We start from the raw sequence: 5,673 nt of genomic DNA on the forward strand, positions 1-5,673 counted from the left end.
CAGCCGAGGTCCACCTACTCTGAGTCTGACGGGAATACTGAGGCCTGCTGCAAGCACGGCTGGTGCTCCTCTGTCTGTCATGACATCAGAGGCCTAGTCGCCAGTGATTGGTTATGTCTCAACTGACATACAATTTGAGTTTGTTAATGTACAATATATTCACAAGACCAATGTTCAATATATTTAATGTACAATATATTTACAAGCTATATACATGACCTGGATCAAGAAGACTAACATCTGAGTGATAGCAGTCAGGATTCACTGGCCTCAGTGTGGTTGCTAGCATTATTGAACTCTTTATGACAAGCACTGTAAAAATACAAATGGCAGTAGACTTAACAATGGCATCTAATTTATAACACAAAATAATGTTGAGAAAAACTTCATTATACTGTATATATATATATATATATATATATATATATATATATATATATATATATATATATATATATATATATATATATATATATATATGTATATGTATATATATATATATATATATATATATATATATATATATATATATATATATATATATATATATATATATAATGGTAATAATAAGACACATGTGGTGGAAATACTGCAAATGAATTTTGCAAAGCAAAACAGAATAACTACAGAGTGCACTTAATTATATATTCTGCGGATATCTACACCTAGCTCATCCAGAGCACTGTACAACTCTGGCCCTGGCTGAAGGTCAGGAACAGATGAAACTGCATGTGACAAACTATCATCTTGAGAGATAACCTCGTTAACATCTAGCCAATGGTCATGGGGTGAGTGCACGGTTGAAACAAGAGGTCTAGATCTTAGATTATAAGCGCTAGTATGGGGTTGCTGAACATCAAGTGGTCTGTCAACCACAGAAGGTGGTGTCCCAATAGGAGGATCTGTCTGGGTACGTTCGTTGTCATCTTCCTCATCAGTCTCGTCAACAGTCATTTTAGCTAACTTCATGTGGTCTAAATGTTCATTTATATACTCTCCTGTTAACAAGTTCTTAAGTCTGTACATGTTACCTTTGATAAGCTCGGTTGCCTTATATGGACCCAAAAATTTCTTAGTTAACTTGTACATAGGACCAGACCTGTTTTGGTTAAGTACCATTACTACAAGTCCAATAGTTATTTTACTGGGTTTAGCTCGTGCATTCTTTGCTAGAGTGAACTCGGCTGTAGCTTTGAAAAGTGGTTCTCGTATTTTCTTGAATACTAGTTGCATTTGTCTACGCTTCACTTGAACAAAATCATCTACATTATATAAGGGGTACGTTAATCAATTTATTAGGGAGGATCTTATCTGTACCATAAAAAATAGTGAGGTGTGTCACCTGTAGAAACATTAATTGAGGAATTTATAGCACACTGAATTAAGGGTATAAAATCATTCCAATTGTTGTTATCAAAATTCAGCGTCACTCTCAAGGCATCTAACACTTTCCTGTTAGTACGTTCGGCTAATCCGTTGCTAGCTGGATGATAAGGCATGATACTACATTTTTTAATGTTATATAAATCACACAAGCTAGTTATTAAAATACTATTACTGAATTCTGGACCATTATCTGAAAGGATTACTTTAGGCATACTATATCTACAAATTATTTGGTCATGGAATGCACTGGCTATAGTTTCTGCTGTTGTTCGGGATAGAAACTAGTTCCCAATACCGTGAAAAATTATCAACCATACCAAGTAAATGTTTGTTCCCTTTCTCTGTTTCTGCAAAATTTGTCAATAAATTCATCGTTACTCGTTCCCATGGAGCTTTAGTTGCTGGGTACACCTGAATTGGGTTAGGTCCTGCTACATGTCCCTTGTGTTGTAAGCAGGTTAAACATCTGTCAACATAATGAGCAATCTCCTTAGCCATTTTTGGCCAAAAATACTTCAATCGACCTTGTTGGAGTGTACGATCCTATCCTGGATGTGCACTTGCAGGAGCATCATGGATAATTTTTAACACAGTTGGTACCAAGACAGCTGGAACAACTAACTGACAACATTTCCTCGGGGCTGTCCCTAGCTTTACTACTCTACACAGTAAATTGTCTAACATCACTAATTCTTTCAATGGCACTGGCTGTTTATGAATCGGGCGAGTATCTTGCTTAGTCAAAAATTTCATGACGGGTGCCCATATGGGGTCTTGTCTTTGTTCTGTCTCGACTACTGTAGCATCTAATGCTGGGTAATTTAACTGAATCGCAGCTACGTGTCAAGAAAACGCATCAGCTACAACATTTTGCTTTCCTGGAATATATCCAAATGTGGGATTGAATTCTTGAATTGTGAGCAAATATCTAGCAAACTTTCCAACTGGATTATTTTTGAACAAGGGAATTAATGGTTGGTGATCTGTAAGAACATGGACTGGGTAAATATAAATTGTATCCCTGAAATGTTTAAGTGCCCAGACAACTGCCAAGGCTTCTCGTTCTGTTGCGCTATAATTTTTCTCTTCTTTAGATAATGTACGGCTTGCATAAGCTATTGCGTGATCTCTGTGACATTCTGTTTGAAGTAATGCAGCACCTAAATCTATGTCACTAGCATCTGTAACCAACGTAAAAGATTTAGAAAAATCTGGGTACCTAAGGACAGGTGACGAAACCAAGGCTGCCTTGAGTTTTTTGAATGACTGATCCTGTGCCTCTCCCCAAACAAAGGGTTCATCTTTTCTTTGCAACTTGTAAAGTGGAGCGGCTATAATAGAGAATCAAGCAATAAATGAACGATAAAATGCTACAAGACCTGTGAACTGTCTTATGGCTTCTGCGGTACAAGGCATTGGAAAATCACGGGCAGCAACAATTTTTTATTAATTCAATGTAATACCTGAAGGTGTAACTGTATGACCTAGGAAATTAATCTTCTCCTTTAAAAATGAACATTTTGCAAGTTTTATTTTTAAATTAGCTTCAGCGAGCTTTGCAAGTACTTTCTCAAGGTTCTGGAAATGACTCTGAACATCTTGCGACAAGATTATGAGATCATCAAGGTAAACCAGAGGAGTACTTCCAATCAATATACGAAATAGATTTGTTATGAGCCGTGAAAAGGTTATTGGACTACTCTGCAAACCAAATTGCATTCTTTTGAAATGAAAATGACCATTGGGAGTACTAAAGGCTTTCAATTGTTTACTTTCCTTATCAAGGGGGATTTGCCAGAATCCCTGCAACAAATCTAATGTTGAGAATACTTTATTTCGACCAATACTTTGCAACAAATCATTTAGAACTGGAAGTGGGAAACGATCAGGTATCGTTACTCTGTTAAGCTTTCGATAATCGATTACAGGTCTCCAAGTCCCATCTTGCTTTGGTACAAGAATCAATGGAGCGTTCCATGGCAAATTACTCGATTTAATTACATCACTCTGTAACATTTCCTCTATGAGCCTATCGCCTTCTGCTCTCTGAGAATGGGGAAGACGGTAAGCTGGTACATAAATAGGCGTATTTCCTTGTACAAGGGGAATTTTATGTGTAATAAGAGGAGTGAGACCTAACTTTTCTGCTGGTAGAGCAACAACGGCTCTATTCCTGTTCAAAATTTCCAAAAGCTGAGCCACAGAGTCAGGAAAATCAGTAGGACTGAGGTGTAGCACTTACACCTCTGGCTGAGATCCCTGTTCTCCTGGTGTGAGAGTACAAACAGTATGATCCATGGAGACATCATCCACAACTTTCACCGTTAACGAGTAATGGGCAAAATCTATAACATGGGTGCCAGACTGGAGATAGATGTTGGCATTACTAGTGTTTGCAATATACAATGTAACAGTACCATCCTGCACTGTGTGCCAGGAGGGTTCAACAAACGTACTATTCACTTTACATGTTTCACTTTCCGCAATCACATCCGACAACTCAGGCACTCCCTGAACCTTAACTCTTATTCTGGTGAGAAAATGAGAGTGCAGCACAGTGTCAGTAGCCGTGGAACCACTGACTTCAGAGATGGAAGCTGCCAGGCGAGCGAGACATCGATAATCCGTTAGGGCGTCCCCTTCCAGAAAGTCCCGATACTCACTCTCCCTAAGAACTGCACAACTACGATGCTTCAATCGAGTGCCCGTTTTCTCGGGTATGCTACCACGACAATGATCTGATAAACCTATGCAAGCAAGGCAGGTGTCAACAAAATTAACGTAGTCTGATTGAAGGTTGAACTCATGGCCCTGTCGATACATGGTATGACGTGGGTATACCATGTCATACCATGTATGACAACTAACTTGAGTGAGAGGTCAATTTCACCCTGAACTTTTACTTTATTTCCAGAAACACCACTTAGAAAAGGTATGGGGCACTTCCTTACTGTAGTAGGGTGTCTACTTTCAATGTCTCTAAGAGCCGAGGGCTTGACAATATTAACTTTTGCACCTGAGTCAAGAAAAACTTTTAAAACTCTACCATGGACAATGGCTGAGACAACTGGACCATCACTTGAGACTGAACAAGTTACTACTTTTGACTTTTGTTGTCTGGGATATCTGCGTCTTGTTTGGGTCAAATTCACTGGTTCCGTCAACATCTACAACTGGTCTAGAGTCAGTGTCCTCCTCTGCCAAATGTCCAAATCTATTTTGATTAGCTACTGAATACACAGGGAGGGCACTAGGATTGGCTAGCTTGAATTGGTTATCGGATGGCCTTGGGGGTATCCCGATGACATGGAGTGAACATTCTGTATTCTAGCATTCTATGACGAGTATTATAGTTCGAAGTTGCATTATAGCTGGGCCGGGAGTTGTAATTACGCGAGTTCTGATAATGTCTTGGACGCTGTGCGCCTCGCCAAGACTGACCGTGGGAGTTACGAGGTGGGGATGTCCTTTGCCTAGCTCTACAATCCGCCGTGTGGTGACCAACTTGTTTATGGTACTTGCAATATGGGAGCCTAGAATGATTAGATTGACGAGGTGACCGAGAGAATTGTCTAGAGGCGGACCAACAGTCCCTTGCGAGGTGGTTACTCTTACCACAATGCCAACATGAGGGAGTGGATGGTTGTGGACTATGGCATTTCTGCAACTTATGAGGAGGCGAATTTGACTGGGGTCTACGACCATGGGTACGGTTCTGCGACCAAGAGTTTTGAGAGTTTGTGGGAGGATGCTGAGAGCTTGTTACTACATTTACAGTATCAGAGGGTGGCAACAGTTGAGCACTTCGGGGAGCTAGTTTATCGGCGGCATTGTTAATAGCCTCAATCACTTCACCAATTTCATGTTTAACTCCAAAATTTTGTTGCTCAATGATCGGTTTAGTATGCTCTGGGGCAAATTGCATTAAGGTTCCAAATGCTATCATCTTGGCCATAGCATCAGGGGACAGATTATTGTCTTTATCTACCCAAGACAAACTCATAGCAGACACTAAGGCATACAGATACTGATCGAGACGGCTAGTAAACACATTAAACGATTCACCAGGCTGTATGGTGGCATTGGCAATTTTTTTTACTAACCTATACGGGTCGAGGTCTCCTTTGTTAACAAAGTGCCGGCGAAAGATATCCTTAAATTCAGACGAAGCTTTGAGGCTAACAATGGCTTTCTCATCAACACCAAAACGTGCATCACCTTTGGTTGTGTCCACAGCTGACCTTGCAATTGCCAAGTATTCGACATCAGTAGGCTTAGAAAAACGTG

This window comes from Procambarus clarkii, chromosome 51, assembly GCF_040958095.1.
Source record: "Procambarus clarkii isolate CNS0578487 chromosome 51, FALCON_Pclarkii_2.0, whole genome shotgun sequence".
Lineage (NCBI taxonomy): Eukaryota > Metazoa > Arthropoda > Malacostraca > Decapoda > Cambaridae > Procambarus > Procambarus clarkii.